The sequence below is a fragment of the Delphinapterus leucas genome, chromosome 14 (genome assembly GCF_059928025.1).
Source record: "Delphinapterus leucas isolate spDelLeu-1000000601 "Yukka" chromosome 14, BTC_Dleu_Yukka2, whole genome shotgun sequence".
Lineage (NCBI taxonomy): Eukaryota > Metazoa > Chordata > Mammalia > Artiodactyla > Monodontidae > Delphinapterus > Delphinapterus leucas.
In genome coordinates, this window is record NC_143142.1 from 63,056,043 (window position 1) to 63,083,517 (window position 27,475).

The following is a 27,475-nucleotide window of genomic DNA, read 5'->3' on the forward strand; positions in this document are numbered from 1 at the left end:
TTATTGAATGCCTACTGGGTACAAAGACTCGTACTAGTTGCTTTTGCAGGGGGTGGTTTCAGAGAGGTGAATGTCAAAAAAAAAAAAAGAACTAATACATGATTCATACCTAAAAGATAACTTTATTTTGTTATTGTTGGTTTCAAGCTAGGCATTTGTCATACATGTTTATATATTAAAATTTACTTTTAAATATGGTTATTTCTTTGCATATGATAGGGGTTGGTGGCTGAGCATAAGAATGGGAGTTAGATACTCTTGAATTCATACCCCGGTTTTTACTTAACACTGAGGTAAATATGCATTTATTCATCAACTCATACAATGAACACTTACTTAGTGACTACTATGTATAAAACATGGTGTTTTGAGATACCCAAGATGTTTTGTGCATTGACACGGTTGATTATCCGTAGGAAATGCCTCTTCTCTTGGTTTTCATAATGCTACAGTTTCCTAGAGTTCTGTTTTCCTTCTTGGCCTCCTTAATGCGCTTATGTTTCTCTGCCCCTTACATTTTTGTTCTTTAGGATCTGAACTTGCCTTTCTTGGTCAGCCTGCTTCCCAAACTTGACAAAGTGCCCCTCCTTGATGCAATGAGTAGACATCGCCATGCCACCTTTATCCCAGGAAATTATAATTGAATTTTTCCTTGTTGATTGCCTCCCCTGACCCCAGTAGACTATAAGCTCCTTGAAGGCAAGGACTCTGGCAAGTTTCTTTCCTGACTGGTAAACTGATCATGCTTCTGCAGGGCTTCTGAGTCTTTAATGTGCACACTAAACACCTGGGATGTTTTGAAAATTCAGATTGTGATCCAGTAGTTCTGGTTGGGGCATGAATCATGAACTCTCTTGTGGTACTGATGCTGTAGTGATCTGTGGGTAGCAAAATCTGTGAGTGGAAAATTTTCTTCTATTCCATTTTAAATTTAGTGTTTAATTAAAATAAGACTATATGCAATTTGTAAACCTCCGCCACTTTCTTTTTTTCAACTTGAAGGTGAGATCCTCGGGGCAAAGAAGCTCTGAGGAGCAATTGCTTCAGTGTTTTTAGTTTGACCATACAATTAAAACCAAACAAACAGTAATTGGTCTCAGTGCAGAAGAATGGTTTTTAGAAAGCCGTAATTGACCCACACATTCATGTGTACACACAAAATAATCTGAAAAATAGTTACGTTTATTTATTCTCATGTGTCATTACATGTACTTTTCAAAAGTTGTGACTTTGCTTGTGTGAAACTTATATTAAAAATATCTGCTATAAGTGTTAGCTATTTAATGAGGTGTCAGATTAGGTTTTTAAATGAGCGTTGTTAAATGCCTTAGCTTTTATTAATTGCATGGGCCCCTAAAAAAAAAAAACGAGAGTAATTGAAAATTTAATTACATCAATGTTTTTCTTCAGAGAACTAAGGCTTATTAAGCTTTAAATGTTCAAACATTTAAGCATCTATTGAAATACCAATAGCTATAAACAATGTGCAGTTCTAAATACTAATTAAACAAACTCTACCTCACCATAAAGCTAAGCTGAATTTTAAGTAACTCATGTTTTAAGTTCTCGGCTCTGCTCTTACATAAGGAAGGTTAACCACTTCACTACCGAGCACTGCCGTAGCCTTGTGGGCATCTTTAAAAGTGCTGTGGCTGCTGTTGAACCCCATTCTTCCTGTACCTGGACTGAGAAAGGGAGGCTGATCAGACAACCTGGAACATTTTGCTAGTGTCACATTGCTACTCTTGGAGATTTGTTCTATTTTCTTTTATTTTTCTTTTTAACCACTAACTGAGAATATGAGAATATATAGATATGACTTTGTATATCTGATGTTTTGGGTTAAAAACATCCTTTCTTTCTTTTGTAAAAATAATGTTAATTTTATTAGGTTTTATTTTTAAGTATAAAAAGTATGTATCTCTCCACCCAGGTCAATCTTGTAAACATTAAAAAAAATGATAAAGCTTTCTGCTCTCAAATGTGGTAGAGTAAATGGTACCAGACTAGCCTTCCTGCTATATGTAACTAGGAAACTGGACTAAACATATGAATAATCTGTTTTCAGACTTCGGGCAATATGATCATGAGACAAGATCTTCTGCCTGGAAGCAGTAACTGGGTTCTAGCACACAAGGGAGTATCTAGGCAGAGCACAGCAGTTTTGCAGAGATGAGACAAGGGAGTTGAGTTTGGGAAGACTTAGCTGGTTAGAATTGGGAGGGAAGAGGAACAGAGAGGAGGGAGCTAGGCAAACAAATTGCTCCATACATCTGAGTTTTTGGCTGAATACTAAGCTGTGCATACACAGAGTGGAAATGTATGAAGCTGGGGAAAAACCAATTATCAGGGAACTATAAGCTGAACAACTACTGGTGCTCACATAACATTGAGAGACATTTGAAGTCCAGCCAACCTGAGTGGAGACTTCTTGTGGAACAGCAGAGCATTTAGTAGAGATTCCAGGAAGGCAATGCATTAAGAGTAACCTAAACTAGGCTTAGAATAAAATTGACTTTGGATAACCTCCTTCCTAACAAAGCTTGATAGAATCAGACTTACCTGCAAATAACTAAACTATCTGCCCCCTCAAAATACTTAAAAGAAGGCAATATAACCTAGGTATTCACAAGACTGGCATCCAAGGAAATAACTACTAGCGGTCATAAAAACCAGGAAAATGTGCCAAAACCAGGACAAAAATCAGTCAACAGAAGATCCAGTAATACAACAAAAGACAGAATTAGCAGACAGGGTCTTTAAAAATAGCTATTATAAATACGTTTAAACATTTAAGGAAAACACGATTATAAAAAGGAGAAAAACAGAAGATATAAGAAGAATAAAATGGAACTTAACAGACTTGAAAAATATGCAGAATTGTTTCTGGGTCCTCAAGTCTGTTCCATGGGCCTTTTTGTCTATTTCCTGTGCTAATACCACACTGTCTTAATAAATATAGTTGTATCCATTCTTGATATCCATTAGAGCAAAGACTTCTACTTGTTCTTTTTGGTGTCAAATGGTCACACTATTATTTGTTCTTGTAGTTCCTTTAGGTGTAAGATTAGATTGTTTATTTGAGATTTTTTCTTGTTTCTTGAGGTAGGATTGTATTGCTATAAACTTTCCTCTTAGAACTGCTTTTGCTGCATTCCATAGGTTATGGATTGTAATGTTTTCGTTGTCATTTGTCTCTAGGTAGTTTTTGATTTCCTCGTTGATTTCTTCAGTGATCTCTTGGTTATTTATTTACTTACTGTTTAGCCTCCATGTGGTTGTGTTTTTTTATGTTTTTTTCCCTGTAATTGATTTCTAATCTCATAGCATTGTGGTCGGAAAAGATGCTTAATATGATTTCAATTTTCTCAAATTTACTAAGGCTTGATTTGTGACCCAAGATGTGATCTATCCTGGAGAATGTCCGTGTGCACTTGAGAAGAAAGAGTAATCTGCTGTTTTCAGATGGAACGTCCTATAAATATCAATTAAATCTATCTGGTCTGTTGTGTCATTTAAAGCTTGTGTTTCCTTATTAATTTTCTGTCTGGATGATCTGTCCATTGGTGTAAGTGAGGTGTTAAAGTCCCCCACTATTATTGTGTTACTGTTGATTTCCCTTTTTATAGCTGTTAGCGGTTGCCTTATGTATTGAGGTGCTCCTATGTTGGGTGCATATATATTTATAATTGTTATATCTTCTTTTTGGATTGATCCCTTGATAATTATGTAGTGTCCTTCCTTGTCTCTTGAAACATTATTTATTTATTTATTTTTTGTGGTACGTGGGCCTCTCACTGTTGTGGCCTCTCCCGTTGTGGAGCACAGGCTCCAGACACACAGGCCCAGCGGCCATGGCTCACGGGCCCAGCCGCTCCGTGGCATGTGGGATCTTCCTGGACCGGGGCACGAACCCATGTCCCCTGCATCGGCAGGCAGACTCTCAACCACTGAGCCACCAGGGAAGCCCCAAAACATTCTTTATTTTAAAGTCTATTTTATCTGATATGAGTATTGCTACTCCACCTTTATTTGATTTCCATTTGCATGGAGTGTCTTTTTCCATCCCCTCACTTTCAGTCTGTATGTGTTCCTAGGTCTGAAATGGGTCTCTTGTAGACAGCGTATATATGGGTCTTGTTTCTGTATCCATTCAGCGAGCCTGTGTCTTTTGGTTGGAGCATTTAATCCAATCACGTTTAAGGTAATTATCAATATGTATGATCCTATGACCATTTTCTTAATTGTTTTGGGTTTGTTTTTGAGGGTCCTTTTCTTCTTTTGTGTTTCCTACTTAGAGAAGTTCCTTTAGCATTTGTTGTAGAGCTGGTTTGGTGGTGCTGAATTCTATTAGCTTTTCCTTGTCTGTAAAGCTTTTGATTTCTCCGTCAAATCTGAATGAGATCCTTGCCAGGTAGAGTAATCTTGGTTGTAGGTTCTTCCCTTTCATCACTTTAAATATATCCTGCCACTCCCTTCTGGCTTGTAGAGTTTCTGCTGAGAAATCAGCTCTTAACCTTATGGGAGATCCCTTGTATGTTATTTGTCATTTTCCCCTTGTTGCTTTTAATACTTTTTCTTTGTCTTTAGTTTCTGTCAATTTGATTAGTATGTGTCTTGGCACATTTCTCCTTGGGTTTATCCTGCCTGGGACTCTCTGCGCTTCCTGGACTTGGGTGGCTGTTTCCTTTTCCATGTTAGGGAAGTATTCGACTATAATCACTTCAAATATTTTCTCCAGTCCTGTCTCTCTTCTCCATCTGGAACCCCTATAATGTGAATGTTGTTGCATTTAATGTTGTCCCAGAGGTCTCTTAGGCTGTTTTCTCATTTCTTTTCATTCTTTTTTCTCTATTCTGTTCCACCCAACAAAAAGAATAAAATATCTAGGAATAAACCTACCTAAGACCTGTATGCAGAAAATTATAAGACACTGATGAAAGAAATTAAAGATGATACAAATAGATGGAGAGATATACCTTTTTTCTCTTTTAAGAGATGCATTTAAAGATTTAAATTTCCCTCCAATCACTACTTTGCCTGCTTCCACATGTTTTAATATGTAGCACTTTAATGTTTTCCTTTTCATTCAATTTCACATATTTTCTAACATCTATTATGATTTTTCTCTGACCCGTAAGTATTTAGAAGTGTATTATTTGCATATGGGAGGTCTATTGATACCTTTTGGACATTGTTTTCTAGATTAACTGCATTGTGTTTACATAACAGTATTCTACATAGCAATCTACATGATTTCAGTCCTCTAACATTTGTCAAGAATTGTTTTATGGCTCAGTGAATGGTTAAGTTTCTTAATTGTGTTCAAATCTTTTATATCTTACAGATTTTTTTCTTCTTCTTCTGTTAATTATTGAGGAAGACATATAAATATCTCTCACTGTGATTGTATTTTTTGCCTATTTCTCGTTTTGATTTTGTCAATTTTTGCTTTATTTATTTTGATACCATGTTATTATGTACATAAAAATTTAGGATTGTCATCTTCAATTAATTTGTGCGTTTTATGTGAGATAGGGGTTAAGCTTTGTTTTTTTCTTATTTGGTTATCCAGTTGCTCCAGTACCTTTAAAATTTTTTTTGAATTACAGTGTCAACTTTGTAAAAAATCACATTACCATATATTTGTGGGTCTATTTCTGAACTCTCTGTTCTGTTCCATTGATAGATTTATCTATCTCCGTGCCAATATCAAACTATCTTAATTATTGTAGCTTAGTATTAAGCCTTGAAAACTGGTAGTGTAAATCCTCTGACTTAACTCTTTTTCAATGCTGTCTTGGTTATTCTAAATTTCCACATAAATTTTAGAATCAGATTTTCAATTTATACAAAAAAGTCTGCTGAGCTTTTCATGAGATTTCATTCAATCTATGGATCAATTTTCAGGAGAATTAACATCTTAACAAAATTCATTTTCCCAATTCATAAACATTGTATCTTCTTTAGTACCTCTTATCCCTATTTTGCCATTTTCAGCATAGAGGCTGTATTAGTTTGCTAGGGCTGCCATAACAAAATGTCACAGACTGGGTGGCTTAAACAACAAAAATTTATTTTCTTACAGTTCTGAAGGCTAGAAGTTCAAGATCAAGATGTTGGCAGGTTTGGTTTATCCTGAGGCCTTTCTCCTTGGCTTGCAAATGGCCACCTTCTTGCTGTGACCTCAATATGATCTTTCCTACATTGGAGAACATCCCTGGTGTCGCTTTGTGTGTCCAAATTTCCTCTTCTTCTAAGGACACCAGTCAGATTGGATTAGGGACCACCCTAATGACCTCATTTTAACTTAATCACCCCCTAAAGGCTCTATCTCCAAATACAGTCACATTCTTAATTATTCAGGGTTAGGGCTTCAATGTATAAATTTGAGGAGGAGAGGACACGATTCAGCCCACAAAAGAAATCTGAAACATCTTTTGTTAGATTTGTTCCTATCTGATTTTTATATACTATTGTAAATGATATTGGTTGAAATAGTTTTTCTCAAGTCTGTGTCTGAGAGTTCCAGTATCTTGAGGCCCATGTGAATCTGTTTCAGTTGTCTGTTATTCCTAATGTTTTTCATTTATGTTGTTCTTTTCTTAGACTGTATATGGCAGTGTAGTTGATGGTTTGTTTTTAGAAATAACTTGAGATGAAGGATGATGATATCTTCCTGTAGAGGTAATTTAGGCTTGTTTCTGTCTTGTGCCTGGGGAGAGGATCTAGTAATCTAGGAATATCTCAATCCAAATTCAGGGACTGAGATTTTTCTGGGCCATACAGAGCTTAGGCAGCCTAACTTATCCTTTGTCCTTATTCCTTGGACTGAATAAGGACTGAGTATTCATTGGTTTTACCAGGGTCCCCTATCTTGGTGGGTCTTGGATTAGAACTTTTGCACCTGTAGCACTCTGAGGTTGTCAAACATACTACTCAGCATCTTAGCCTCTTAGAGGCAGGCAAATGTCCTGGAGAAAAGTTCGATTCAAGTGCCATGGTCATGTCTTTGTATTAATTGAGTACACACACACACAAACACACGCAGGTGTGTCTGGAGAATAAAATCCTATAAGTGAAATTGCTATATCAGAGTTTGTATATGTGTATGTTTGATATATGTGCATCTGTAGAATACAATTCTTGTGGAAATAGATAAAAACCACCCAAGCTGAACAAACAGAGGCTATTTATTGAGAGCTTGCTATAGCAAGGGAGTCAGCTACCATCACTTGCATTTGGCAGGCAGGGGAGTGGGATAGCTTTATAGTGAAAAACTAAGGGAAGGCTTTAGTATTTTCTGATTGGAGGTTGCTGACTTGGGAAATCCGGAGTTGGGCCTAACTAGAAGTGGGGCATCTTATGTGATTGATTTGGAGATCATATTTGGCTTTCTCTGGTTGGTCCTGACTTGGAGGCTGAGGGCAAAAATAGGGAGGCCGGCAGTTGACCAAATCCTCACCACTCTGGGCCAATTGCTAAGGAGGTTGTGATTTAGTTTCCTGGACTGATTGCTGGAGAGTCTGTGATTTGGTTTTCTGGGATGGTTGCTGCAGAGGTTGTGGTTTGGCTTCCTGAGCTTATGTGGTTCTGGCCATTAGTCATTTATATATTCAGTTTCTCATCCTAAAAGGGATATTGTAGTACCAAAGAATATATATTTAACATTTGCCTATTAACTTCAATAGAAGTTGTATTAATTTATCACCTACTAGTAATGTATGATCATCTGCTCTAACACAGCAGGCTGTTAATCTTTTGAATTCTACTTAACGGGTAGGTGAAAATTTGTATCATGTTATGGGGTTTTTTTTCTTTTTTTTTGAATTTAATTTTTTTATACAGCAGGTTCTTGTTAGTTATCTATTTTATACATATTAGTGTATATATGTCAATCCCAATCTCCCAATTCATCCCACCACCACCATCTTCCTCATATTATGTTTATTTGCATTTTAGTAAGATTGAGCATCTTGTCATATATTTAAGAGTCATTTGTGTTTTCTTTTGTGTGAACCATCTTTTCCTATGTTTGCCCACTTTTATAGTAAATTATTGGTCTTTTTTTTCTCATTAATTTGTGGGCCCTTATTATATATAAAGGAAATTTGCCTTCTGAATGTTAACTGAGTTATAAATATCTTTCCCAGTTTGTTGTTTATCTTTCGACCTTGTTGTTTTATATATTTCTAAATTTTTATGTGGTCAAATATATCAGTCTTTTTAATTAATTGCTTCTGGGTTTGTGTCCAAGAAGACCTCATCTACTCTGAGAGTAAAAAAAAAAAATCTCATGTTAAGTACTTTTGTTTATTTATATAAACACAATCTGGGGATAATATTTGTTAAGACTATGTCATATTGTTTACAAAGAGGCTAGTTAACAACAAAAGTATAATGAATCTTAAAATCATCAGTGGGACTGAGGCATCTCATCTTCAGAATTCTGAAGTGTTCTCCAGGCAGGAGGCAGTGGCTATGGCAGCTCACAGGTGCAGCACTTAAAAACTACAGGAGTCAGAGTCCAAAAGTTTCCACAAAGCAAAACATTCTGGTCTCCTTTGGAAGTCCCATTCCCTAACACCCACTGCCCTTGTATTCCTCCTCTGGAATTCCAGCTCCAAGGCAAGGCCTCAATTTACCATCGGGAGAACATGTTCTTGAAATCTTTAATTGTCTTGGCCATCATGGGGGTGATTTTCTTTGCAGGTTTCCTGCCGCAGACTACCCGCGGCAAGTGGGTACTGGTGGTGCTTGAGCAGGCTCCGGCTGGCTTCTCATGGGTGAGGTTAAGGCTGTTTCTGCTGGAGGGAGTATGGATGGTTCCTGTGGGGTACAGGGCTGGCTTGATCTTGACTTTTTCAGGGGCAGCTGCTTCTCCTATTTCAAACTTCTCCTGCCTCCTTCGAATGTCAGAAGGTGGCCTGGCCAGACAGTTGAGAAGGATCATCTTTGCTTGTCGGCCTTTGGGCTTATTGGCTTGTGCAGATTGGATATTCACTGTCAGTGCTTGAAGCCGCTGCTCTCGGGCATCCTGAAGCCGCATGTACATCTCTTGCCATGTCTTGTGCTCTTTTGGCCTTTCTTTCCTAAAGTTTTGATGAGAGTGAATTTTCCATAATTTGTCTGTTTCTTGGACTAATGCATGATTGTATTTCTCTATGCGATACAGCTGATCAGGTGCACAGCTCTCCAAGATGGGTTCAAGAACCGAATATGGGACTCCTCTTACTTTAAAGATTGAATTGATGTTGTTTTAAGTACCCAGATGCACTGCTGGCGCAAGGTCATCATTTTGGCAAGATAGGCACACTTGGAGCCAGAAAACACTTGCATCTTAGAATTCATTCTGCGTCCAGTAAATCCAACTTCTTCCTCTTCCTGGGGTGAAGACAGTGCTTTTTGCTTTGGTCGTAAGGAGGACATCAATCCAGAGGCAAGAAGTGGATGGTCATTGGCCTGGACCCTGGGTAATGGGAGGTCCGGCCACACTGGTGCATCAGTGGGGACTTTTTCCAGCTTGGCCCAGATGTTTCCAGAGGGCTGCAGCTTCTCTGATCTGTTTTCATTCACCTTAGGTAGTTCCTGAACCAAGTCCAAGTTTTCACTTGAATCATATTTTTTAGGTCCTTTTTCTTCAAGAGCAGTGGCTGAAGTTTTCATAATCTTTTTCTTTTTCTCCCTAGGCTGGTTGTGGTTGAGGTATGACTCAAAAGACATGGTGGGCGGCTTGAATTCATTATCCATGAATTCACCTTTAGGGAGGGAGCCCTCAGGCTTTCCATCCAAATGAGGAGGTCTTACTTTCCCTTCTTGAATCTTTTGGTTATTGGAAACCTTCTCTTTCACCTTGGGTAACAGGCCTCTTATCCCCTCTGCTATGTCCAAGCGGTCGAGACTCTGCTTGTTTTTGTCCGGTTTGGTTTTCTCGGAGTCTTCGTGCTTTCGCTTTTTAAGGTCTGAAGCTCGTCTGAAGGGAGGTAAAACCTGGATGCCGCGGCCCTCTCTTTCCTTCTCTTTCTCGACACCACTAGAGGGCGGATTCTCGTTTGCGCTGTTCCGGGGGAGAGACCGCGGCCTTTCCTCTGGAGAAGGCCAGGCCTGATTTTCGTCTGGTCAAAGCAGAGGACTTCTCGTGTCCCTTGGTGCAGATCAGGCGTTTGTCCCTGTGGGGAGGCTGGTGTCCCCTGCTTAGACTCCCAGCCCCTCTCCCCTGGGGTGCACCCAGGCGGCGGTCCAGTCTGGCCCGAGGGGCATCTGAGGGGCCTTCTCCAGGCCTCTGCTGTGCAACACGGGCCTCCGCCAGGCGTCTGTGACAGTCCCCGTACATCAGACAAGGACGGCTAGACTGAGGAGGAGACCAGCTGTAACCCGATGATCCCCGCCCCGAAGAATAAACTGGGGAACCCCCGCAGCACCGCCTTCTGTCCTCGCCCCTCTCCCGGCCGTGGGACCCGTGGCAGGGCCTCACGAGCTCTGAGGGGTGTCTGTGCAGCTCTGGTCTGTGCTCGCGGCCGGGCGATCCGTCTCTAAGGGCTGCGCAGTGTGCGTGGCCGTGCCCCTCCATCGCCTCCTTCTCCGAAGGAGCGTCCTCTGGGGGCTGTTGGGAATCGCTCTTCCCCAGGTCCCTCTCGGCAGGCTCGGGGTTTCCGTCCACTGGAACCAGCCTCCTGCACAGCGCCGCCAGGTCCCGGCCAGGCTTCCGACGCTCTGGCGTTTGTGCCCGCGACTGGCCGTCGGGCCGACCCCGCTCTCCGTGAGAACGGCCGCCGGAACGGGCGAGGCCAGTGGCGCTTCTGGTCTCTTCACGGCCTCCTCCGCAACCCGGTGCCCGGACGGCGCCGCCCGGCCCTGCCCTGCCCTGCCCCGACCTCCCCCGGGTGCACACGGCGCGGCCCCGCCTCTGGCGCTCGGGGCGCGGAGCCCCCACGGGAACGGCCACCAGCGCGCGTCCGGGACGCAAGGAAGCCCCAGCGCCCCCTTCCTGAGGGGGCTGAGAGCTGTGCCCAAATTACATCACCACCAGTCGGGAGTCCCTGGGCCGCCCCGTCCCACTTGGGTCCCGAGAGCAGCAGGAATCAATCAACAGTGACGACAACCCTAGCGCTGTGCGCTTGCCATCGACTGATTCCAGCCTCTACACAACCAAAGAAGAGTTATATTATCCCCATTGTACGGGTGAGTAAACTGAAAGTCTTAGAATTTATTAGATCTAAGAATTCCTGACAGTTATTTTTATTTTGTTTTCAATATTCTCAGTAGTATAAATTGACAGTTCTAATGATTACTTATGTAATAATAAGTCAAGCTTAAAGAAATAATAGGTAACAAACAGAATAAATAAGTAAAACCACCACATTCCCACAACCCAGATACACTAAGGTATTATTACCCAACAGTGAACCTTGGTGTGTATCCATAAATCTTTCCAGATCCTTTGCTATGTGTGTATATACATATACATGCACGCACCCGTATATTTTATCAAAATGAAATTGTATTGTAAATATTGTTCTTTAACCAACTAGTTCTCTAACCAGAGTGTGAAACAGGATCATGCATTGTATCTGGTTGTATCCCCTATGTCTCTTTGAATTTGCACAGCTTCTCCCATCCCCTGCCTTCTCTATTTCTATTTATTTTATCTTCTAGTTTTATTGAGATATAATTGACATACAGCATTGTATAAATTTAAGGTATACAGCACAATGATTTGACTTGATACATCATGAAATGATTATCACAAGTTTAGTGAACATCTAGCATCTCATATAGATACAAAATTAAGGAAATAGAAAAAAAATTTTCCTTGTGATAAGAACTCTTGGGATTTGCTCTCTTAACTACTTTCATATATAAATACAGCAGTATTAATTATATTTATCATGTTGTACATTATATCCCTAGTACTTATTTATCTTATAACTGAAGCTTGTACCTTTTGACCACCTTCATCCAATTCCTCCTCCCTCCACCTACTGCCTCTGGTAACCACAAATCTGATCTCTTTTTCTATGAGTTTGTTTGTTTTGAAGTTTAATTCACTTACCATACTATGTTAGTTCCTGTTATATGACATAATGACTTGATAGACATTCGATTTATATAATTTCAAAATGATCAACACAGTAAGTCAGTTTTGAGCTGTCATCATACAAAGATATTATATAGTTATTGACTATATTCCCCACACTGTGCATTTCCTACCCGTGACTCATTTATTTTGCAGCCAGAAGTTTGTTCCTCTTAATCTCCCTCACCTATTTCTTTCCTCCTTCCCGCTCCCCTCTGGCAATCACCTGTTTGTTCTCTGTATCTATAACTCTTTTTCTGTTTTGTTATGTTTGTTCATTTGTTTTGTTTTTTAGATTCCACATATATGTGAAACCATATAGTATTTGTCCTTCTCAGTTGGATTTACTTCACTTAGCATAATACCCTCTAGGTCCATCCATGTCATTGTAAATGGCAATATTTCATTCTTTTTTTATGGCTGAGTAATATTTAATTGTATATATAGGCCACATCTTCTTTATCCATTCACCTATTGTTGGGCAATTAGGTTGCTTCCGTATCTTGGCTATTGTAAATAACGCTGCAATGAACATAGGGGTACATAGATCTTTTCTAATTAGTGTTTTCATTTTCTTTGGATAAGTACCCAGGAGTGGAATTGCTGGATCATATGGTAGTTCTATTTTTAATTTTTTGAGGAATCTCCATACTGTTTTTCATAGTGGCTGCACCAATTTACATTCCCATCAACAGTGCAAGAGGATTCCCTTTTCTGCACATCCTCACCAACACTTGTTATTTGTTGTCTTTTTGATAATAGCCGTTGTGACAGGTATGAGGTGGTATCTCATTGTGGTTTTGATTTGCATTACCCTGATGATTAGTGATGTTGAAAATCTTTTCATCTGCCTGTTGGCTATCTGTATGTCTTCTTTGGAAAAATGTCTATTCAGATCCTCTGCCTGTTTTTTAATCCAGTTGTTTGTTTTTTGATGTTGAGTTGTATGAGATCTTTGTATATTTTGGATATTAACCCCGTATTGGATATATTTTTTGCAATTATATTCTCCCATTCGGAATGTGGCTTTTCATTTTGTTGATGGTTTCCTTCGCTGTGCAAAGCCTTTTACTTTGATGTAGCCCCATTTGTTAATTTTTGCTTTTGTTTCCCTTGCCTGAGGAGACATATTCAAAAAAGTATTACAAAGATCAATGTCAAAGAGCATACTGCCTATGTTTTCTTCTAGAAGTTTTATGGTCTCAGGTCTTACATTTAAGTCTTTAATGCATCAAGTTTATTTTTGTGCATAGTGTGAGAGAGTATTCTGGTTTGATACTTTTGCGTGTAACTGTCCATTTTCCCAACACCATTTATTAAAGAGGCTGCCTTTTCCCCATTGTATATTCTAGCCTCCTTTGCTGTAGATTAACTGCCCATATAAGTTTTGGTTCATTTCTGGGCTGTCTGTTCTGTTCCATTGATCCATGTGTCTGTTTTTGTGCCAGTACTATACTGTTTTGATGACTGTAGCTTTGTAGTAAAGTTTGAAATCAGGGAGTGTGATACCTCCAGCTTTGTTCTTATTTTCTGAAGTTGTTTTGCCTAATATTTTGTTGAGGATTTTTACATCTATGTTCATCAGTGATATTGGCCTGTAATTTTCTGGGTTTTTTGTGATGTCTTTGTCTGCTTTTGGCATCAGGGTGATGCTGGCCTCATGTTTGGAAAAATGTGTTTGGAAGTGTTCCTTCCTCTGCAGTTTTTTGGAATAGTTTGAGGAGGATAGGTTTTAGCTCTTCTCTAAATGCTTGGTAGAAATCACCTGTGAGGCCATCTGGTCCTGGACTTTTGTTTGTCGGGAGTTTTTTATTATTATTATTATTACTGTTTCAATTTCATTACTGGCAATTGGTTTGTTCATATTTTCTATTTCTTCCTGATTCAGTCTTGAGAGATTGTACATTTCTAGGAATTTGTCCATTTCTTCTAGGTTGTTCATTTTATTGGCATATAACTGTAGTTACCTCTTATGATCCTTTGTATTTCTGTGGCGTTGGTTATAACTTCTATTTCATTTCTGACTGTTGATTTGGGCCCTCTCTATTTTTTTCTTTTTTCTTTTTTTTTTTTTTGAGGTACGTGGGCCTCTCACTGTTGTGGCCTCTCCCATTGCAGAGCACAGGCTCCGGACGCTCAGGCCCAGCGGCCATGGCTCACGGGCCTAGCCGCTCCGCGGCATGTGGGATCTTCCCGGACTGGGGCATGAACCCATGTCCCCTGCATGGGCAGGCAGACTCTCAATCACTGCGCCACCAGGGAAGCCCTCTATTTTTTTCTTGATGAGTCTGGCTAAAGGTTTATCAAGTTTGTTTATCTTTTCAAACAACCAGCTCTTGGTTTCATTCATCTTTTCTATTTCTTTTTTTAGTCTTTATTTCATTTCTGCTCTGATCTCTTTCCTTTTATTAATTTTGTGGGTTTTTTCTTTCTCTAGTTCCTTTAGGTGTAAGGTTAGGTTGTTTGAGATTTTTCTTGTCTCCTGAGGTAAACTTGTATTGCTATAAACTTCCCTGTTAGAATTGCTTTTGCTTTGTCCCATAGATTTTGGATAGTGTTTTTTTGTTTTAATTTTCTCCAGGTTTTTAAAATTTTGTCTTTGATTTCTTCAATGATCCATTGGTTGTGTAGTAGCATATTGTTTAGCCTCCACATGTTTGTGTTTTTGCATTTTTTTCCTGTATTTGATTTCTAGTCTCATAGTGTTGTTATTGGAAAAGATGCTTGTTATGATTTCAGTTTTCTTAAATTTACTGAGACTTGTTTTGTGGCCTAGCATGTGATCTATCCTGTAGAATGTTCCATGTGCACTTGAAAAGAATGTGTATTCTGCTGCTTTTGGATGGAATGTTTCATGTATATGGATATGATCCATTTGGCCTAATGTGTCTTTTAAGGCCAGTGTTTCCTTATTGATTTTCTGTCTGGATGATCTGTCCATTGATGTAAGTGGGGGTTGTTAAATTACCTTACTATTATTGTAATACTGTCATACTGTAATACTGTTTTCCCCTTTCTGTCTGTTAATATTTGCTTTATGTATTTAGGTGCTCTTATATGGGGTGCATATATATTTACAATTGTCTTCTTGGATTGATCCCTTGATCATTATGTAATGTCCTTCTTTGTTTCTTGTTACAGTCTTTGTTTTAAAGTCTTTTACCTGATATAAGTATTGCTACCCTGGCTTTCTTTTCATTTTAGTCTGCATGGAATACCCTTTTCCATCCTTTCACTTTCAGTCCATGTGTGTCTTTAGATCTAAAGTGAGTCTCTTGTAGGCAGCATATATACGGGTCTTGTTATTGTGTGCATTCAGCCACTCTGTGTCTTTTGATTGGAACATTTAGTCCATTTACATTTAGAGTAACTATTGATAGATATGTACTTATTGCCATTTTATTAATTGTTTTGCGGTTGTTATTGTGGTTCTTTTTCTTTCTGTCTTCTTTTGCTCTCTTCCCTTGTGATTTGATGACTATCTTTAGTGTTATGGTTGGATTCCTTTCTCTTTTTGTGTGTGTGTATCTATTATGGATTTTTGGATTGTGGTTATCGTGAGGTTTATATATACCAATATATATTTTAAGATGCTGATCTTTTAAGTTCAAATACATTTTAACAATCCTACATTTTTACTCCCCCATGTTTATTGTTTTTGACATCATATTTCCCATCTTTTTGTTTTTTATATCCCTTAAATACTTAATATGGATATAGATGAGTCTAGTATGCTTGTCTTTTAACCTTCCTACTAGTTTTGCATGTGGTTGATTTACTACCTTTATAGTATATTTGCCTTTACCAATAAGATTTTTCCTTTCATAATTTTCCTATTTCCAGTAGTGGTCTCTTCTTTTTCACTTAAAGAAGTCTTTTTAACATTTCTTGTAAAGCTGGTTTGGTAGTGCTGAACTCCTTTAGCTTTTGCTTGTCTGTAAACCTTTTGATCACTCTGTCAAATCTGAATGAAAGCATTGCCAGATAAAGCATTCTTGGTTGTAGGTTTTTCCGTTTCATCTCTTTAAATACATTGCCACTCCCTTCTGGCCTGCAGAGTTTTTGTTGAAAAGTCAGCTGATAGCCTATGGGAGTTTCCTTGTACTTAACTTGTTGCTTTTCTCTTGCTATTTTTATCTCTCACTTTATCTTTAATTTTTGCTATTTTTATTACACTATGTGTTGGTGTGGTCCTCTTTGGGTTGATCCTGTTTGGGAATCTCTGTGATTCTTGGACCTGGATGTCCATTTCTTTTCACGGGTTAGGGAAGTTTTCTACTATTATTTCTTCAGATAAGTTTTCTACCACTTTCTCTCCTCTTCTCCTTCTGGGACCCTATAATGTGAATGTTAGTACCTTGATGTTGTCCTAGAGGTCTCTTAAGCTATCCTCATTAAAATTTTTTTCCTTTTTCCTGTGCAGCTTGTGTGATTTCTACTACTCTGTTTTCCAGCTCACTGATCCATTCCGCTGTATCATCTAATCTACTGCTGATTACTTCTAGTGTATTTTAAAATTTCAGTTACTGTATTCTTTATCTTTGGTTCTTCTTTATGTTTTCTAACTCCTTATTAATAACTTCCACCTTCTCACTCTGCTCACCCAACCTTCTCCTGAGTTCTTTGAGCATCTTTACAGTTACTACCTTGAACTCTTTATTGGGTCGATTGATTACCTCCACTTCACTTAGTTCATCTTCTGGGGTTTTATCATGTTCCTTCATTTGAAACATATTCTTCTGTCACCTGATTTTACCTAATTTGCTGTTTTAATTTCTATATATTTGGTAGGTTGATTATGTTTCCCTGGCCTTGGAGAAGTGGACTTTTGTAGATGTCCTGTGTTTCCCAGCAATGCACTTCCCTCTGGTCACAAGAGCTATATGCTCTAGGGGTGCCCCCTATGTGGGCTGTGTGGGTCCTTCTGTTGTGACAGGCTGACTACTGTGGGTGGTCTGGTATGCCTGGCTGGTTTATATATAGCAATATATATATGTATTAAAAAAAACTGGTTTGTTGTCAGGCCCTGTCTTGTGCTGAAGCTGCTAGTCACTGGTGCGTGAGGCGGGGTCACAGGGCAGCTGGGTACAAGGCCCTGGTGTGTTCTGGGGCTAGTGCTGGTCTGCTGATGGGTGGAGCCAGGTTCTAGGATGGTGGTTGTGGGGCTAGGTGTCCCGGATCCACTAGATGGCCTGCTGGTGTGGGACCTGTTCCTGACACAGCTGTCTGTGGGGGCTGGGGTGTCCTAAAGCTGGTGTTGGCCTGCTGGTGAGTGGGGCTGGATCCTGGGGTTGGGGGGGATCCTGGGGCTAGTGTTGGCCTGCTGGTGGATGGGCCCAGGGCCAAGGGGTTCCCAGGACTAGTGGCAGCCTGCCGTGGGTGAGGCTGAGGCCCATGAGGTCCCGGGGCTAGTGCAGGTTCACTGGTGTGAGGGTTCTGGGGAACAGGACTGAGTCCCGGGGCAGCTGTGGGCTCGGGGGTATTAAGGCAGCTAGCCTACTGGTGGGTGAGGTTTTATCCCCGCCCATCTAGCTACTTGGCCTGAGATGTCCCAGTACTGGTGCTTCCAGGCTGGTAGGTGGGGCCAGTCCCAGCACTAATAAGCTAGAGGGAGGATTCCAGAATGGCATTGGCCAGCAACAGTGTCCTTGTGGTAGAACAAGCTTCCAAAAATGGCTGCCACCAGTGTCTGTGTCCCCAGGGTGAGCTCCAGTTTCCTCCCGCCTCTCTAGGAGGCTCTCCAAGATCACCAGGTGCATCTGACTCAGGCTCCTTTCAAATTATTGCTTCAGCCCTAGGTCCCAGCACATGTGAGATTTTGTGCGCATTTTACAGATGAAGTCTTTATTTCCCATAGCCCTCTGGCTCTCCTGAAAGTAAGCCCCACTGACCTTCAAAGCCAAACATTCTAGGGGCTTATCTTCCTGGTGCAGGACCCCCAGGCTCAGGAGCCTGATGTGGGGCTTGAACCCCTCACTCCTTGTGGAGAACCACTGCAACTGTAATTATCTTCCCATTTGTGGGCTGCCCACCCACGGGTATGGATCTTGACTATACAGCATCTCTGCCCTTCCTACCTGTCTCATTGTGGTTCCTTCTTTATGTCTTTAGTTGTAGAAGAACTTTCCTACTTGTCTTCTGGGCTTTCTCATCACTAGTTGCTCTGTAAATAGTTGTAATTTTGGTGTGCCCATGGGAGGAGGTGAGCTCAGGGTCTTCCTACTCCACCATCTTGGCCGTTCTCTCCTATTTTATTTTATATTATTTATTTATTTATTTATTTATTGCTGTACGCGGGCCTCTCACTGTTGTGGCCTCTCCCATTGCAGAGCACAGGCTCTGGACGTGCAGGCTCCGGATGCACAGGCTCCGGACGCGCAGGCTCAGTGGCCATGGCTCACGGGCCTAGCCGCTCCACGGCATGTGGGATCTTCCCGGACCGGGGCACGAACCCGTGTCTCCTGCATCGGCAGGCGGACTCCCAACCACTGCGCCACCAGGGAAGCCCTCCTATTTTATTTTTAATGACACTAACCTGTTCAAGAAACCATGCCAATTGTTTTGGAGAACATCTCCCTTTCTACAGTTGTCTGATTGTTTCCTCAAGGTTTCACCTGCTGTTCTATCCCTGGTGAGACTGTGGTGTCACCTTACTGTGATTGCAGTCTGATCTCTCCATCATGCAACTAGAAAGTAGCCTGTCCATAATCTAGTTCCATGTTTAATAACAATGGCATGGCACAGCAAGTCCCCTGTGTTTCAGTAGGCTTTATACTTCCCTGAAATACCCAATTCTATAACCAGTTCAATCTCAGGATTTACAACTAATGCCTCCCTTCATGGAACACTGTTCCTGAGCGTAGCTGACCTGTTCTGATTTTGTATTAAGTACAATAAATACCTTCCCTGGATCTGTAGATGCCCCTTCTGGTAGTTCTAGTGCTTTGTCAAGTTGTGCAGCATTTGGAACTTGGGAAGTTTCTTGGTAGAAACGGGAGATAATCAGGAAACAAATTAGAACCTATGGGTATATATATTCAAGCTTTTAAGTGAATATTAGATGCAAGGACTGTAAAATAGCACTATAATGAAAACATTTGAAAGAAGAAATGTGTCCTTTTTAACTGTTTGTTTTTGAGATGGAAAGCTTAATGCAAAATTTAGATCTTATTACAGAAATTGAAACGAGCTCATGCAAATTAATCTCCACTGCACCCATAAAAAAGAAATTAAAAGCACTAATGCTGTTTGTGGTGTATATACAGTAACATTTCCTAAATATCTTCTGGGTCTAAAGCTAGGAACGATATTCAATGTTTCTTTTCCTCAGGCTACAGTATCATAGGATTCGACTTTGGATCTGGTAATGTAGGCGCTTTTGTGGCACAGTAGCCCCACAAAGGAAATGAAGGAAGTAGAAAACAGCCAGATTATTGAAGCAGAGACAAATGAGACACCCCAGTTAGATGCTCACTTCTGGGCCTCCTTTCTTTGGTAGACAGAAACTAATTGAGCATCTAATTGTGTCCATTTCAGGGGCACACCATCTTTTACAGTTTAAATTGACCATTGGTGGTGGCCTATTCTCAGTCTTTTAATTCAGAAGACAATTTTCTATGATAATTTGAATGGCATGAGTAGAAAGGTGTTATAGATCTGGCAAACTTTATACTTTTAATTAACAAATTTATAAGACCGTACTCTGTGTTTCAAGTAACCTCACGCCTTAAATATTTAACACTAGGTGTTTGGATAGAGTTTTCTTATCTCTCCTTAAATTCTGAATTTCCATCAAACTTAAAGAAGTAGCATTATTATTTTAAGGCCTGGGCACCCCAACTATAAGCTGTTTCACAGTCTGCATGGTAAAAAGCCATTTTTGAAGCAACCTCATTATCAAACAATTCTAAGTCACTGAACCAGAGTATCCTTCAGTCCCCATCATTTGCTGTAGAGATCAGGACTGTTTGCCCAACTTTGTGATTCCAGCCATAAAGCCGTAGAAATACTCTTGATTGGAGTTGGGACAGCTATCGTTTTCCAGGAATATAATAAAAACTTTGCACAAGTCCCTCTGATAGATCGTTTATAGCCTTTCAAGAATATGATCAACGTTGCTCAGATCAGCTCAGGATCCGGAAGTCCATCCCAAGAATTAGAGCTTTGCCTTTCTATTCATCCTGATGTACCATGAGTTCACTAGGTCAGTGGTGTTCACTGTTTAAGTGACTCTCCAGGGATTCTAAAAGGAATTTGAGGGAGATTATTCTGACAAATCCTCCAGCTCAAGTTTGGTGAAGGCAGCTGTGAAAGCCAAAGCTCTCCGTATGGATAGTGGACAATAAGACTCCTATGTTTCCCTCCCTCAGTGTATATGCACATGGAGGGAGGGAGGTAAATTCAGGGGGACATGGGAGTAGGAAGTGTAGTGTGGAGGAGGAGCTGCCTTTGGGTGACTTTGTCTGGATCTTTCCCTCCTAGTGAATGGAACACCCAAGGCCAGCATCAGTGTCAGGACATTTCTCACCCCACCCCCATATCTACTGATGGAGGGGAGGGGAGGGAACCCAGATGTCAGAGTGGCTCATCTGCCAAGGTGATGATGGAATTCCTTAGCCTGGAAGTGTTTTGATCTGTGAACAGTTGAACCCAAGCCAATGTGTTTCTTTGCTCTTTACTTGCCAAAGTATTAAGTTAAACAATTCAGAAGTCTATGGATAAAAAATTGAGCCGCTGTGCCCCCATCCCTTTCCTCTACCCAGAGGTAACTACACATCTAGATTTTTATTCCTTTCTATTTCTATGAGTGAAAGAGTGTGGGTATGTATTTCTGTGATTTTTCACCTTACATATGTCTTAGAATTAGGTAGATTTGCATCTGCTCACATAGAAAGATGTTCAAGACATATTATTAAGTGGGGGAAAAAGCAAGATGCCCAACAGTATATACAAAATGATAAAATTTTTTGCAAATTTAAAAGAATTTGTGCATATACATGTTGATATATTCATAAGCCCCTTTCAGAATGATTACATGAGAAATTAACAATGGTGGATAGGGTGAAGAGAAAGACGTTTCTTTTTAAACTTTTTGTACTAATCGAAGTTTTTCTTTGTCAAATTTAATTACCTTTTTTTTATAGGTTTATTGGAGTATAATTGCTTTACAATGTTGTGTTAGTTTCTGTTGTACAACCAAGTGAATCAGCTATAAGTATACATATATCCCCATATCCCCTCCCTTCTGAGCCTCCCTCCCACCCTCCCTATCCCACCCCTCTAGGTTGTCACAAAGCAGCGAGCTGATCTCCCTGTGCTATGCGGCTGCTTCCCACTAGCTATCTATTTTACATTTGGTAGTGTATATATGTCAGTGTTACTCTCTCACTTCGTCCCAGCTTCCCCTTCACCCCTGTGTCCTCAAGTCCGTTCTCTACGTCTGTGTCTTTATTCCTGCCCTGCCAATAGGTTCATCAGTACCTTTTTTTTAGATTCCATGTATGTGCGTTAGCATACAGTATTTGTTTTTCTCTTTCTGACTTCACCCTGTATGACAGATTTTAGGTCCATCCACCTCATTACAAATAACTCAATTTCGTTCCCTTTTATGACTGAGTAATATTCCATTGTATATATGTGCCACATCTTCTTTATCCATTCATCTGTCGATGGACATTAGGTTGCTTCCATGTCCTGGCAATTGTAAATAGAGCTGCAATCAGCATTGTGGTACATGACTCTTTTTGAATTATGGTTTTCTCAGGGTATATGCCCAGTAGTGGGATTGCTGGGTCATATTTTTAGTTTTTTAAGGAACCTCCATACTGTTCCCCATAGTGGCTGTATCAATTTACATTCCCACCAACAAAGCAGGAGGGTTTCCTTTTCTCCACACCCTCTCCAGCATTTATTGTTTCTAGATTTTTTGATGATGGCCATTCTGACTCATGTGAGGTGATACCTCAGTGTGGTTTTGATTTGCATTTCTCTAATGATTAGTGATGTTGAGAATCTTTTCATGTGTTTGTTGCCAATCTGTATGTCTTCTTTGGAGAAATGTCTATTTAGGTCTTCCGCCCATTTTTGGATTGGGTTGTTTGTTTTTCTGATATTGAGCTGCATGAGCTGCTTGTATATTTTGGAGATTAATCCTTTGTCAGTTGCTTCATTTGCAAATATTATCTCCCATTCTGAGGGTTGTCTTTTGGTCTTGTTTATGGTTTCCTTTGCTGTGCAAAAGCTTTTAAGTTTCATTAGGTCCTATTTGTTTATTTTTTTATTTTATTTCCATTTCTCTAGGAGGTGGGTCAAAAAGGATCCTGCTGTGATTTATGTCAAAGAGTTAAACATTACCTTTGATTCACACTTTCTTTCTATTTGGGAGTGGACAGTAAGTGGGTGGAGAGAAAATACAATGTCTTCAAAATCTTTCCTCGTCAGTGTATATAGATCTACTTCGTTCTTTTTATTGGGGCAAAGTGATACATAGTAAGCCTGTATCATGATTTAGTTAACCACTAATAGACATTTTAGAGTATTTCTAATTTTGGAGGGGAATACACATAATGCTGTATTAGACATCCTTGAACATTTATTATTTTGCACATGTGAAGTATTTCTATAATATAGTATAATTGATCTAGCATAAATGGTGAGGTATGGAATTGCGGGGTCAGTGGGCATGTGCATGTTTCCTTTTGCTGTATAAAAGTGTTGTACTAGTTTACATTTCCACCAACTGTATCTGAGTACATATTCTTTCACACCTTGCCAACTATGAATATTATCTGGATAAAAATTTTTAAATTTCTGCGTTAAAAAATTTTGAGATTCTTTTTGAAAGAAGTTTATTTTTTTCCAAATGAACTGAGGAAATATTAACACTACTTAAGATGGTTTCTTCAACTTTTCTGTGTACTGCAAGTTGTGATAAAACCAGAAAGAAAACATAAAGGAAATATCTGCCTAGATGATTTTGTGTTTTCTTTTCTGTCTGGGGAGTCTACCCTGTAGCCACATTGACTCAGCAAGCTTGTTACAGCCAAGTCATCAGAGCAAGTAAAGAAGCATCGTTGCCGCATCCCAAGACATGACCAGGCTCTGCCATCAGGGTGGTGAGGAGGCCCTCACAGCAGTGTGGGTGATAAGCAGCCCCCCCATTTCCATTTTGAATAACTTCAAAATATTGCATGAAATCATTTCTATTTCCAGTCATATCATTTATTTTATATTACTCAAAACATTGCTCAAATTATTTACATTCATTTTAGCCTTTTTCTCCCTAACTCTCCCTGTTTTATGCATTTTAAAACAGTTTTATTGAGATATAATTCATATACCATGCAACTCACCCATTTATTTTTTTATTTTTTACTTTTCTAAGATGATTCTTTTTTTAGATTTTTTTTCTTGGCTGTGCTGGGTCTTCGTTGTGGCATGCAGGATCTTCGTTGTGGCGTGTGGGCTTCTCTGTAGTTGTGGTGTGCGGGCTCTCTAGCTGAGGCACACTAGGGGCTCAGTTGCCCTGCGGCATGTGGGATCTTATTTCCCTGACCACGGATGGAACCCGCGTCCCCTGAATTGGAAGGTGGCTTCTTAACCACTGGATCACCAGGGAAGTCTAACTCACCCATTTAAAGTGTGCAATTCTATGGCTTTTAAGGACAGGGGGTGATGGTTAAGGGGTGCAGAGTTTCTTTTTGGGGTAATGAATATGTTTTTAAATTATCATGGTGATAGTTGTATAAATCTGATCTGGGCTCTACCCAGGTGACCACCTTCAGGAAATTCAGGGCTGTCAGCCAAAGCCAGTGCAGTGTGTGTCGTACTGAGGAGCACAAGCAAAACACTCTCGGCTGTTTTTTCTCAGCATCTTAGTCATAAGGGACCATTTGCATTAGTGCGTGTTTAGATTAGGAAGAGGCATGTGCTTTCAGAGTGAAGGATGGAGGGTCTCTGAACTATATGAACAAAGCAACTAACAGCTGTTAAGTACCCACCAAACACTGACCTGAGGCTGGCAGAGCACCCCACAGTTTGCAAAACACCAGGTGGAAATGGACCTGGTCAGTGTCGAGTGCAGTCCCTCTGGGGATATTCATGGCTTTCATGGCTCTTTAATTCAAATCCTTTTGTTCTCAAAGACCTTTGCGTACAGATGAGATGGATGGGCTTCACGTACAGCAAGACTGTGTTTTTCAGGAATTAAAGGCATAATCTCCTACAAGACGCACTGCTCCTGGTGCCGCAGGGTGACTAACTAACTGAGGTCTAGCCAGTAGTTGCTTTGAAATGGTCACTAAAATTGTGAGATTATGTTTGAGGAATTGTAAGAGACACCATTTGTTGCTATGTGAGCTCCGCTAAGACTGGCAACCGCGGTTGTTTAATTTGGGCAAATTTGGCACAATTTTTGGCAGATTGGAACAGCAGCTTCTCTCTGGTCAGATGTGAATGTGCAGGGGCAGGAGTGGACACTGATGGGAGGGGTTAATGCAGGGGAGGAGTTGATGCAGGGAAGGGCACAGGCCGGAACCAGAGACCTCGGTTCTGAGTCTAACCCCCAAGCATGAGTTTGAGAATGTGGACATTTAGAAACATATCCCATCAGTCTTATTACTGCTTGTTTAATATGCAGTTTTATTTTGAAAACTTGATTTGGACTAAATTTTGTGATGATTGTCATCTTTTTTATTATGTAAGTAGTAATTTGGAACTACCTAAATTTCATGAAGTACTTCCCTTCCTCACACACTAGATGGCACTACAGGCGAGGCAAATCAACTTAGAAAAATAGAGACTGACTACCAAGGCTAGTTTTGGTAAATTAGAAAGGCTTCAGTCTTCACCAAGAGTTGTTGTGTCAGCATCTTCAGAAAGATGAGGGAAAACTGCCAGTGTTGGACATCTTAATAGGATGTCATTTTGTATAGTGGCTTTCAAGTTTTTTTTTACTGTGACCAACTGTGAGACGTCTTAGACTGGGATCCAGTGGACACACACACGCAAACGCAACAAAAGTTTCACGAAGCAATACTAAGCCTTCTTACCTGTTATGCATTCTGTGATAATTCTGTTGCATTGAACTATGCTGCTTGTAGCCCACTGATTTCATGACCTGTAGCTTGACAAAAACAGTTTTCTAGTGGACCTATCAAGAAATACCAGTCTCTGCTTAGCACTTGGCACCATGCCAGGTTCTTGGGGCGCCATGAAGAAATACTTAACTATACTTCTGTTTTCTGGGAAAGAGAAGAGTTAACTTGAGAAGCCTTAGAGAGCAACCCTGTAAGACACTGGAAAATTATGCCCCCAGACTAAAAAAACTGTGGAAGCAGATAATTGAAGTGAAGATATTATGGAATAGCTGGATCATGCCTAAGCTCTTACTCTGATATGAATTTTTTTTTTTTTTTTTTTTTTGCGGTACGCGGGCCTCTCACTGTTGTGGCCTCTCCCGTTGCAGAGCACAGGCTCCGGACGCGCAGGCTCAGCGGCCATGGCTCACGGGCCCAGCTGCTCTGTGGCATGTGGGATCTTCCCGGACTGGGACACGAACCCGTGTCCCCTGCATCGGCAGGCGGACTCTCAACCACTGCACCACCGGGGAAGCCCTGATATGAATTTTTTTGGGGGAAATTACATACTGTGAAACAAAAATAGTCACAAGAAATACATGTGTATTCCATTCATATAACATTCAAAAATGTAGAAACTAAACACTGTTTTTTTTATGGATGTATAGTTGGTAAAAACCATAAAGAAAAAGGGAGTGATGGGCATAAAAGTCAGGATGGAAGTTACCTCTGGTGGGAGGAGGGGAAACGTCCGAAAGGAACAGCACGAGGGAGTTTCTAAGACACCGAAGGTGCTCTGGAGCTTAACCAGGGTGATGCTTGTTATTATTATTAAAAATGAATGGATGTTTTATACATTCTTCTATATGAATGATGTATTTCATAATAATAAAAACATAGCAAAGAAGATTACTGTAATTGCCTTCTTGAGTCTTTAACTCATCTTGGTAAGTTGCTTTCCAGTTTTTTAACTCACTCGGACAAAAGGGGTTTCTTCAAGGACAGAGGTAGAAATGTACCAAAGGTCAGTTTTTAAGAATGACCTGTCATACAGTTTTAAAGCTCTCCAAATGTTATCAGATCTGTCCTTGAGGGCAAATTTGGATTTTAGAAAGAGTGAAAACTGCTGATAAATTGCGTTCTTAAATTTAGTGAGGCACTACTTCAAATAAGAGGACTCTCCAACAGCTGAGGGGTGATTAAGTTATGGTGCATTCTCTGCAGTCATTAAAAGTCATGTCTTAGAAAAGCTTCTAATAACTGGGAAAAATATTTACAAAGTATTGATATTTTTAAGAAGAAAAAGCATAGGTTATCAAAACACATGAGAAGCCTATTTTGTAAGAAGATGGAAACAATGTGACCAAAACATCTAATTTTTTTCTTGTGCCTTTATGCATTGTCCCAGTTTTCTACAGGGCCACATATTATTTTTGTAAATGTGGGCTGGGGAAGACTGTGGTCATTAATCTACATTGAAGACAATTTTAAAAGAGGAGTTTCGGAAATATTTTGAGCAATGGAATAAAAGCATGACCTGCTGAGGTAACTACATTGAAGGGTGACTCCATTTAAATATGTTAAGTCTGATATATTTGTTTAAAAATCAGTTAATAGTTTAAAAAATAGACATTTTTTAGAGCAGTTTTGGTTTCACAGCAAAATTGAGTGGAAAGGGCTTCCCTGGTGGCACAGTGGTTGAGAGTCCACCTGCCGATGCAGGGGACACGGGTTCGTGCCCCGGTCCGGGAAGATCCCACATGCCGCGGAGTGGCTGGGCCCGTGAGCCATGGCCTCTGAGCCTGCGCGTCTGGAGCCTGTGCTCCGCAATGGGAGAGGCCACAACAGTGAGAGGCCCACGTACCGCATAAAAAAAAAAAAAAAAAATTGAGTGGAAAGTATGGAGAATTCCCATATACCCCCTGCCCCACACATGCACGGGCTTCCCCAGTATCAACCTCCTGTGTCAGATGAACCTACCTTGACACGTCATTGTCACTCAAAGTCCGTAGTTTACATTAGAGTTCACTTCTGGTGCACATTCTATGGATTTTGACAAATCTTTAATGACATGTAGGCACCATGATAGTATCATATAGAATAATTTCACTGCCCTGAAATTCTCTGTGCTCTCCCTCCTTCCCTCTTTTTCTTAATGGTTAAAGCAGACGTACAATTTGTCTGATAGGCTACAGAACAGGCTATTCTATTCAAGCCAAATCACGTATATGCCAGAATGACTTCCCCATACCTCAATATGTGAAAATTTCTTGCATTGTAACCTTTTCAGATTGGCTTTTTTTACTGAGTAATATGCATCTAA

The 27,475-nt window shown here is 40.2% G+C and overlaps 1 pseudogene; it reads right to left on the reverse strand.

Annotated features, from left to right (window-relative positions):
- Positions 1 to 8,286: 8,286 nt before the first annotated feature.
- On the reverse strand, positions 8,287 to 27,145 carry LOC111168209 (elongin-A pseudogene; annotated as a pseudogene).
- Between the last annotated feature and the right edge of the window lie 330 nt (positions 27,146 to 27,475).